An 11107-nucleotide genomic window follows, 5' to 3' on the forward strand; every position below is an offset into this window, starting at 1 on the left:
TTACTACATTGACAACATCATGTTTTGTCATAGACTACAAGTCCTCACAACAAGCTAGAACAAGCTCATTTTAACTTGACAGGAAGTTTTGACTTCCTGTGCAATCGTCTGCTCATAGTACACCAGAAGGTTCAACATTCATAGCAAATGCATGATGCACGACGGGGACAGAGCAGGAAGCCCTGCCCCAACATGTTATCAGTGCTGTGAAAAAGTATTTGCCCCCTTTCCAATTTTCTCAACTTTTGCATATTTTGATGTTGAATGTTAACAGATATTCTACCCAATCCTATTATTAGATAAAAAGAACCTGAGTTAACAAATAACAGAAGATACAATCTATCTGATAGAAGATACAATCTATCTGCAATATTAAGCTGATCCATCCCCCAAAGAAAAAAAAATAAATAAAGAAAAAAAAAAAATAATAACAGAACAATTACATACTTATCATCTATGTCATAAACAAACTTTCTAATGCTCCTATTTAAAAAAGTAATTGCCCCCTTACACTTAACTGGTTCCGAAACCTTTAGCTGCAATGACTCCAACCAATTGCTTGCTGTAGTTGTTGATCAGTCTCTCACGTCGCTGTAGAGGAATTTTTGTCCAGTCTTGCAGAACTGCTTTAACTCAGCAACATTTGTTGGTTTTCAAGTCCTGCCACAACATCTCAGTTGATAATAGGTCTGGACTTTGACTTGGTCATCCCAACATTTCAAATCTGCTTTAGACATTTTAATGTAGACTTGAGTGTGTGTTTTGGATCATTGTCTTGCTGCATGACCCAGCTGCGCTTCAGCTTCAGCTCACACATGCATGGCCTGACATTCTCCTGTAGAATTCTCTGATTCAGAGCAGAATTCATGGTTTCTTCTATTAAGTCAAGTTGTCCAGTTCCTGAGGCAGCAAAGCATTCCCAAACTATCACACTACCACCACAATGCTTGACAGTTGGTATTTGGTTCTTACTGTGGAATGCACCCCCCACCAAAAAGTTACACGTTTGACTCATCTGTCCATAGCAAATTCTTCCAAGAGTCTTGATGTCATCCAGGTGCTTCCAGGTGATTTTTTGCAAACTTTAGTCAACTTTTTGGAGGAGATGGGTCCCATAATATCTGCGGTCACATTATTCCTGATGAATCAATAATAACATAAAATCAATCCTTTATTTCTGTAAGAACGGAGACAAATACTAGTCAGCAGAGCAGAGTAAAATACCCCTCAGCAACGCTTGAAATTGGCATGGTCTAACTGACTCAACAACCAAAAACACAGAAGTTTAGATTTCTTAACGAACCAGAAAACTTATACTTATTTCTGGTTGATCATTAAAGTGAATTGGCTAACCCATTGATCCTACTTTGTAGCATACCCCTCTGCATTTCATGAACGGTTTATTGTAGGTTGCATTTCAAAACAATGCATTTTAACATAGACAACATATTTAAAATTACAAAATAAGTGTTGAGCTTTTTATTAATCAACTCCTCATTTCATAATTCCAAATATTTTACTGTATATATTTGGCATTTGAGTTATTTACCAATGACACCATACTGTATTCTAGTGAAATCCAAAGATGGGGAATACACAGAGTGTCCTTGAGAAGAAAGGATACACTATCCTGAGGAAGGCAGAGAATGGTGTCATAGCTACTGACAAAGATGGTGACCAGTTTGTCATTAAAGAGATCAAACTGAATGAGGTAAGCAGGCACCATTTTGTTTTCTTTGAGACTAACACTTTCTAATAAGGTGTGTTATTTATATGACTATAGATAATTTATAAGGAATTTGGCACTTGTCTGGTTTTGCTATGTAAATCATAATTACTTTGGGTTCCTGGATCCTTTCACAGCATTACAAGGCCGCGTTGAGACGATTACTTATCAATGACCCAAGCCCAGCTCAGTTAATCCCTACCATTGTGTCGCTGAGTTGTCATAATGCTTTAGCAAATATACATTATTCTAGGCGTTGGTAGACACAATGTAGAGGAAGGTGTCAGAGGAAGGCCCTCAAAATTGTCAAAGACTCCAGCCACCCTAGTCATAGACTGTTCTCTCTGCTACCGCACGGCAAGCGGTACCGGAGTGCCAAGTCTAGGTCCAAAAGACTTCTCAACAGCTTCTAACCCCAAGCCATAAGACTCCTGAATAGCTAATCATGGCTACCCGGACTATTTGCACTGCCCCCCCACCCCATCTTTTTACGCTGCTGCTACTCTGTTAATTAGTTATGCATAGTCACTTTAACTCTACCCACATGTACATATTACTTCAACTACCTCAACTAGCCGGTGCCCCCGCACATTGACTCTGCACCGGTACCCCCCTGTATACAGGTAAAAGTCAGTAAATTAGAATATTTTGAAAAACTTGATTTATTTCAGTAATTGCATTCAAAAGGTGTAACTTGTACATTATATTTATTCATTGCACACAGACTGATGCATTCAAATGTTTATTTCATTTAATTTTGATGATTTGAAGTGGCAACAAATGAAAATCCAAAATTCCGTGTGTCACAAAATTAGAATATTGTGTAAGGGTTACATTTTGAAGACACCTGGTGCCACAAAATAATCAGCTGATTAACTCAAAACACCTGCAAAGGGCTTTAAATGGTCTCTCAGTCCAGTTCTGAAGCCTACACAAACATGGGGAAGACTTCAGATTTGACAGCTGTCCAAAAGGCGACCATCGACACATTGCACAAGGAGGGAAAGACACAAAAGGTTATTGCAGAAGAGGCTGGCTGTTCTCAGAGCTCTGTGTCCAAACACATTAATAGAGAGGCAAAGGGAAGGAAAAACTGTGGTCAGAAAAAGTGTACAAGCGATAGGGATCACCGCGCCCTAGTCAAGATTGTGAAAAAAAACCCATTCAAAAATGTGGGGGAGATTCACAAGGAGTGGACAGCTGCTGGAGTCAGGGCTTCAAGATCCACCACCAAGAGACGCTTGAAAGACATGGGTTTCAACTGCCGCATACCTCGTGTCAAGCCACTGTTGACCAAGAAACAGCGCGAAAAGCGTCTCACCTGGGCTAAGGAAAAAAAGAGCTGGACTGCTGCTGAGTGGTCTAAAGTCATGTTTTCTGACGAAAGCAAATTTTGCATTTCCTTTGGAAATCGAGGTCCCAGAGTCTGGAGGAAGACAGGAGAGGCACAGGATCCACGTTGCCTGAAGTCTAGTGTAAAGTTTCCACCATCAGTGATGGTTTGGGGTGCCATGTCATCTGCTGGTGTCGGTCCACTCTGTTTCCTGAGATCAAGGGTCAACGCAGCCGTCTACCAGCAAGTTTTAGAGCACTTCATGCTTCCTGCTGCTGACCTGCTCTATGGAGATGGAGATTTCAGGTTCCAACAGGACTTGGCGCCTGCACACAAAAAATCTACAAATCGCAAAATCTACCCGTGCCTGGTTTACGGACCATGGTATTTCTGTTCTAAATTGGCCAGCCAACTCCCCTGACCTTAGCCCCATAGAAAATCTGTGGGGTATTGTGAAAAGGAAGATGCAGAATGCCAGACCCAACAACGCAGAAGAGTTGAAGGCCACTATCAGAGCAACCTGGGCTCTCATAACACCTGAGCAGTGCCAGAAACTCATCGACTCCATGCCACGCCGCATTAATGCAGTAATTGAGGCAAAAGGAGCTCCAACCAAGTATTGAGTATTGTACATGCTCATATTTTTCATTTTCATACTTTTCAGTTGGCCAACATTTCTAAAAAATCCCTTTTTTGTATTAGCCTTAAGTAATATTCTAATTTTGTGACACACGGAATTTTGGATTTTCATTTGTTGCCACTTCAAATCATCAAAATTAAATGAAATAAACATTTGAATGCATCAGTCTGTGTGCAATGAATAAATATAATGTACAAGTTACACCTTTTGAATGCAATTACTGAAATAAATCAAGTTTTTCAAAATATTCTAATTTACTGACTTTTACCTGTATATAGCCTCCCTACTGTTATTTTATTTTACTTCTGCCCTTTTTTTCTCAACACTTTTTTGTTGTTTTATTCCACTTTTTTTATTAAAAATAAATGCACTGTTGGTTAAGGGCTGTAAGTAAGCATTTCACTGTAATGTCTGCACCTGTTGTATTCGGCGCATGTGGCCAATAAAATTTGATTTGATTTGATTTGTAAGTAACCTAATTTATGTCCCTCTAACTGCCCTGAATGCCTCTGCTGATCCTACAGCTATTGTATGCACCAATCATGTGCTTATGAACCAGATTTATGCTGTTAGCACTGAGGTTGTGTGCACAAGTAGAAAGTCCACTGTGTGCAGCTCACTCTGCACTAACATAAATAATATGAGAATATATATTTCTGCTAAGCTTCAATTCAAGAAAAAACTTCAAACTGTAACCAGTGCCTGCAACCTGGTTCATGTTATCAGTCAACCTACCAGGGAAGTTGCAAACAGCACAGGAATTAAATCAACAACATGTATTGATCACATCTTTCCTAATGCTGCAAAAATTTGCTTTAAAGCATTACCCAGATCCATCGGATGTAGTGATCACAATATAGTAGCCATATCTAGGAAAACAAATGTTCCAAAGGCTGGGCCTAATATAGTGTATAAGAGGTCATACAATACGTTTTATAGTGATTCCTATGTTGTTGATGTAAATAACATGTGTTGGTCTGAGGTGTGTAATGTGGAGCAAACATACGCTGCACTTGACACATGAATGAAATTGCTTATCTCAGTTACTAATAAGCATGCACCCATTAAGAAAATGACTGTAAAAACGGTTAAATCCCAGTGAATTGATGAGGAGTTCAAAAATGTTATGGTTGAGAGGGATGAGGCAAAAGGAATGGTATAAAAGTCTGGCTGCACAACCGATTGGCAAACGTACTGCAAATTGAGAAATCATTTAACTAAACTGAATAAAAAGAAGAGGAAAATATACTATGAAACAAAGATAAGTGACATAAAGAATGATAGTAAAAAGCTTTAGAGTACCATAAAATAAATTTTAGGAAAAAAGGCAAACTCAGCTCCATCATTAATTGAATCAGATGGCTCATTCATCACACAAATCCTGATATTGCCAACTACTTTAATGAATTTTTCATTTAAAAAAAAGCAAACTTAGGCATGACATGCCAGCAACAAACGCTGACCCTACACATCCAAGTATATCTGACCAAATTATGAAAGACAAGCATTGTAATTTCAAATTCCGTTAAGTGAGAGTGAAATTATTGTTGTCTGTCAACAATGACAAGCCACCGGGGTCTAACAACTTGGATGGAAAATTACTGAAGATAACAGCGGACAGTATTTGCACTCCTATTTGCCATGTATTCAATTATTTAAACCTACTAGAACGTGTGTGCCCTCAGGCCTGGAGGGAAGCAAAAGTCATTCTGGTACCAAAGAATAGTAAAGCCCACTTTACTGACTCAAATAGTCGACCAATCTGCCTGTTACCAACCCTTAGTAAAGGATTGGAAAAAAATGTGTTTGACCAGATACAATGCTATTTTACAGTAAACAAAATGACAACAGACATTCATCAGCCTTATAGGGAAGAACATTCACCAAGCACAGGACTTACACAAATGACTGATGATTGGCTGAGAGAAATTGAGGATAGAAATATTGTGGGGGCTGTTTTGTTAGACTTCAGTGCAGCTTTTGACATTATTGATCATAGTCTGCTGCTGGAAAAATATATGTTATACAATAAATACAAAAAAAAATTCCTACATTATACTGTAGACCGCCACATGTCAGTCACTTTTTGTACTTATTTTACCTATTTCATTGCATTGCTTTACTGTAATTTGTGTTGCAATTTAAAATGCATTTTAAATCTTAAGGGGGGGGGGGTATTGTTTAAGCTGATATATGGTTTAAGATGGTTATACCACGGATATTTAAAACATTTGATGTTGACTTTTAGGACCCCTCTAGGTATCAAAAATATATATAAATAAATAGAAATATTTGATAAAAAGTAGGAGATATAAGAAGCTCAGGAAATAGATATATACAGTGGGGAAAAAAGTATTTAGTCAGCCACCAATTGTGCAAGTTCTCCCACTTCAAAAGATGAGAGAGGCCTGTAATTTTCATCACAGGTACACGTCAACTATGACAGACAAAATGAGAATTTTTTTTCCAGAAAATCACATTGTAGGATTTTTTATGAATTTATTTGCAAATTATGGTGGAAAATAAGTATTTGGTCAATAACAAAAGTTTCTCAATACTTTGTTATATACCCTTTGTTGGCAATGACACAGGTCAAACGTTTTCTGTAAGTCTTCACAAGGTTTTCACACACTGTTGCTGGTATTTTGGCCCATTCCTCCATGCAGATCTCCTCTAGAGTAGTGATGTTTTGGGGCTGTCGCTGGGCAACACGGACTTTCAACTCCCTCCAAAGATTTTCTATAGGGTTGAGATCTGGAGACTGGCTAGGCCACTCCAGGACCTAGAAATGCTTCTTACGAAGCCACTCCTTCGTTGCCCGGGCGGTGTGTTTGGGATCATTGTCATGCTGAAAGACCCAGCCACGTTTCATCTTCAATGCCCTTGCTGATGGAAGGAGGTTTTCACTCAAAATCTCATGATACATGGCCCCATTCATTCTTTCCTTTACACGGATCAGTCGTCCTGGTCCCTTTGCAGAAAAACAGCCCCAAAGCATGATGTTTCCACCCCCATGCTTCACAGTAGGTATGGTGTTCTTTGGATGCAACTCAGCATTCTTTGTCCTCCAAACACGACGAGTTGAGTTTTTACCAAAAAGTTACATTTTGGTTTCATCTGACCATATGACATTCTCCCAATCCTCTTCTGGATCATCCAAATGCACTCTAGCAAACTTCAGACGGGCCTGGACATGTACTGGCTTAAGCAGAGGGCCACGTCTGGCACTGCAGGATTTGAGTCCCTGGCGGCGTAGTGTGTTACTGATGGTAGCCTTTGTTACTTTGGTCCCAGCTCTCTGCAGGTCATTCACTAGGTCCCCCCGTGTGGTTCTGGGATTTTTGCTCACCGTTCTTGTGATCATTTTGACCCCACGGGGTGAGATCTTGCGTGGAGCCCCAGATCGAGGGAGATTATCAGTGGTCTTGTATGTTTTCCATTTCCTAATAATTGCTCCCACAGTTGATTTCTTCAAACCAAGCTGCTTACCTATTGCAGATTCAGTCTTCCCAGCCTGGTGCAGGTCTACAATTTTGTTTCTGGTGTCCTTTGACAGCTCTTTGGTCTTGGCCATAGTGGAATTTGGAGTGTGACTGTTTGAGGTTGTGGACAGGTGTCTTTTATACTGATAACAAGTTCAAACAGGTGCCATTAATACAGGTAACGAGTGGAGGACAGAGGAGCCTCTTAAAGAAGAAGTTACAGGTCTGTGAGAGCCAGAAATCTTGCTTGTTTGTAGGTGACCAAATTCTTATTTTCCACCACAATTTGCAAATAAATTCATAAAATATCCTACAATGTGATTTTCTGGATTTTTTTTCTCATTTTGTCTGTCATAGTTGACGTGTACCTATGATGAAAATGACAGGCCTCTCATCTTTTTAAGTGGGAGAACTTGCACAATTGGTAGCTGACTAAATACTTTTTTCCCCCACTGTACAATCTGCAATATTAAAGCTGATCTACCCCCTAAAAAATAAATACAAATACAAAAAAAATAAAAACACAGCTGGAGCTCGGCAACCTTCCACCACAGATGTGGAAGGCCGCCATACACGGATGCGATGGATTGAGACACAGATATCTCTAGCAAAAATTAACGGATTTTGATGGTGATTTTTTTATTATGTTATTTAGATTGACGCACCGTCAATAGACTCTAGGGGTTTAAATAAAGTTTGATTTGAAGGGAGACACAGCTATGCCTAATTTAGAAACCTTTATTTACATCTTAGTCATTTAGCAGACGCTCTTATCCAGAGCGACTTAAAGTTAGTGAGTGCATACATTTTCATACTGGCCCCCCGTGGGAAACAAACCCACAACCCTGGCATTGCAAGCGCCATGCTCACCCAACTGAGCTACAGGGGACTACAAGTAAAGTGTTTGGTTTTGATTGAGTACTGTGGTTTTTGCTTTAATAGATCAGTGCTGGAGACATACTCTGAGTTTAAAACTCTCCTGCAGATAAATCACCCCCATATTTCCAGCCACAAGAACTCTTTCCAAGGTAACTAATGTGTTTCCTTTTCAGTTTAGAGAGACAATGTTAGGGGTGATTTCCCAGATAAAGATTACAACTCCATTGAGAATGCTTTCTAGTCCAGGACTAAACTTAATCTGTGTCTGGGACACCACCCCAATATGTTTGTTGCCACAGTATCAAGTTACCACAGTATCACCATAACATATAAACAGAACAGCAAGCATGCTATAACATTTTGTCACCCAACACTATATTCACACAAACTATGCATTTTTACAGATGATGAAAGTTACTATGTAGTTTTGGACCATTGTGAGGGCAGAAATCTTGCACAGAAGATCAAAGAGAAGAAGCCATTTTCAGAAGAACAGGTTTCTGATCGAATAACATATTGGTCGCGTTCCAGACTGACTACATTGCAGATGTTGCATTTCATCAACCAATGGTTGCATGCCAAGTCATCGACTCTGCAGTCAGGCATCAGATTGCTATATCAAATCTTAGCTGATATGTTCACCTATCAATGCGTTGTGAGATCTGTCAGGCTTCTGCAATGTAGTCAGCCTGGAACGCAGCCATTTCTATTTATGACACTACATCAAAACTTGTTTGTTTCAGGCTAAACATAAATTATGGACTGTATTTCTTCCCAGATCATGGACTGGTTTGTCAAGATCTGCATGGCCCTGAAGCATGTCCATGCTTGTCCATGTTAAATCCACTCCCAGTAATCAATCAATTTTCAATCAATTTTATTTTATATAGCCCTTCTTACATCAGCTAATATCTCGAAGTGCTGTACAGAAACCCAGCCTAAAACCCCAAACAGCTAGTAATGCAGGTGTAGAAGCACGGTGGCTAGGAAAAACTCCCTAGAAAGGCAAAACCTAGGAAGAAACCTAGAGAGGAACCAGGCTATGAGGGGTGGCCAGTCCTCTTCTGGCTGTGCCGGGTGGAGATTATAACAGAACCATGCCAAGATGTTCAAAAATGTTCATAAGTGACAAGCATGGTCAAATAATAATCAGGAATAAATCTCAGTTGGCTTTTCATAGCCGATCATTAAGAGTTGAAAACAGCAGGTCTGGGACAGGTAGGGGTTCCATAACCGCAGGCAGAACAGTTGAAACTGGAATAGCAGCAAGGCCAGGCGGACTGGGGACAGCAAGGAGTCACCACGGCCGGTAGTCCCGGCGTATGGTCCTAGGGCTCAGGTCTCTCAGTTGGCTTTTCATAGCCGATCATTAAGAGTTGAAAACAGCAGGTCTGGGACAGGTAGGGGTTTCGTAGCCGCAGGCAGAACAGTTGAAACTGGAATAGCAGCAAGGCCAGGCGGACTGGGGACAGCAAGGTGTCATCATGCCCGGTAGTCCTGACGTATGGTCCTAGGGCTCAGGTTCTCAGAGAGAAAGAGAGAACGAGAGAATTAGAGAGAGCATACTTAAATTCACACAGGACACTGGATAAGACAGGAGAAGTACTCCAGGTATAACCAACTAACCCCAGCCCCCCGACACATAAACTACTGCAGCATAAATACTGGAGGCTGAGACAGGAGCGGTCCGGAGACACTGTGGCCCCATCCGAAGAAACCCCCGGACAGGGCCAAACAGGAAGGATATAACCCCACCCACTCCGCCAAAGCACAGCCCCCGCACCACTAGAGGGATATCCCCAACCACCAACTTACAATCCTGAGACAAGGCCGAGTATAGCCCACAGAGGTCTCCACCACAGCACAAACCAAGGGGGGGGCGCCAACCCAGACAGGAAGATCACGTCAGTAACTCAACCCACTCAAGTGACGCACCCCTCCCAGGGACGGCATGAAAGAGCACCAGCAAGCCAGTGACTCAGCCCCTGCAACAGGGTTAGAGGCAGAGAACCCCAGTGGAGAGGGGAACCGGCCTGGCAGAGACAGCAAGGGCTGTTCGTTGCTCCAGCCTTTCCGTTCACCTTCACACTCCTGGGCCAGACTACACTCAATCATATGACCTACTGAAGAGATAAGTCTTCAGTAAAGACTTAAAGGTTGAGACCGAGTCTGCGTCTCTCACATGGGTAGGCAGACTGTTCCATAAAAATGGAGATCTATAGGAGAAAGACATTTTACATTAAATTTTAGTCATTTAGCAGACGCTCTTAACCAGAGCGACTTACAGGAGCAATTAGGGTTAAGTGCCTTGCTCAAGGGCACATTAACGTCATTTAGCAGACGCTCTTAGCCAGAGCGACTCACAAATTGGTGCGTTCACCCTATAGCCAGTGGGATAACCACTTTACAATTTGGGGGGGGGGGGGGGGGGGGTTAGAAGGAATACTTTAGCCTATCCCAGGTATTCCTTAAAGAGGTGGGGTTTCAAATGTCTCCGGAAGGTGGTGAGTGACTCCGCTGTCCTGGCGTCGTGAGGGAGCTTGTTCCACCATTGGGGTGCCAGAGCAGCGAACAGTTTTGACTGGGCTGAGGGGGAGCTGTGCTTCCGCAGAGGAAGGGGAGCCAGCAGGCCAGAGGTGGATGAACGCAATGTCCTCGTTTGGGTGTAGGGACTGATCAGAGCCTGAAGGTACAGGGGTGCCGTTCCCCTCACTGCTCCAAAGGCAAGCACCATGGTCTTGAAAGCCCTGCCTCCCGCTGTTTGAAAGCCCTGCCTCCCGCTGTTTGCTTAGAAATTCTAGGGACAATTAGGAGGCCTGCGTCTTGTGACCGTAGCGTACGTATTGGTATGTACGGCAGGACCAACTCGGAAAGATAGGTAGGAGCAAGCCCATGTAACGCTTTATAGGTTAACAGTAAAACCTTGAAATCAGCCCTTGCCTTAACAGGAAGCCAGTGTAGGGAAGCTAGCACTGGAGTAATATGATCAAATTTCTTGGTTCTAGTCAGGATTCTAGCAGCCGTATTTAGCACTAACTGAAGTTTAT

General features: G+C 41.7%; 1 long non-coding RNA gene across 1 annotated transcript; it reads left to right on the forward strand.

The window, feature by feature from the left end:
• Positions 1 to 8158: 8158 nt before the first annotated feature.
• On the forward strand, positions 8159 to 8917 carry LOC311112902. Its single transcript, XR_014610932.1, has 3 exons — positions 8159 to 8209; positions 8465 to 8556; positions 8839 to 8917. It is a non-coding gene; the product is annotated as an uncharacterized lncRNA (long non-coding RNA).
• The last annotated feature ends 2190 nt before the right edge of the window (positions 8918 to 11107 follow it).

Source organism: Coregonus lavaretus, assembly GCF_964263955.1.
Source record: "Coregonus lavaretus genome assembly, chromosome: 39".
NCBI lineage: Eukaryota > Metazoa > Chordata > Actinopteri > Salmoniformes > Salmonidae > Coregonus > Coregonus lavaretus.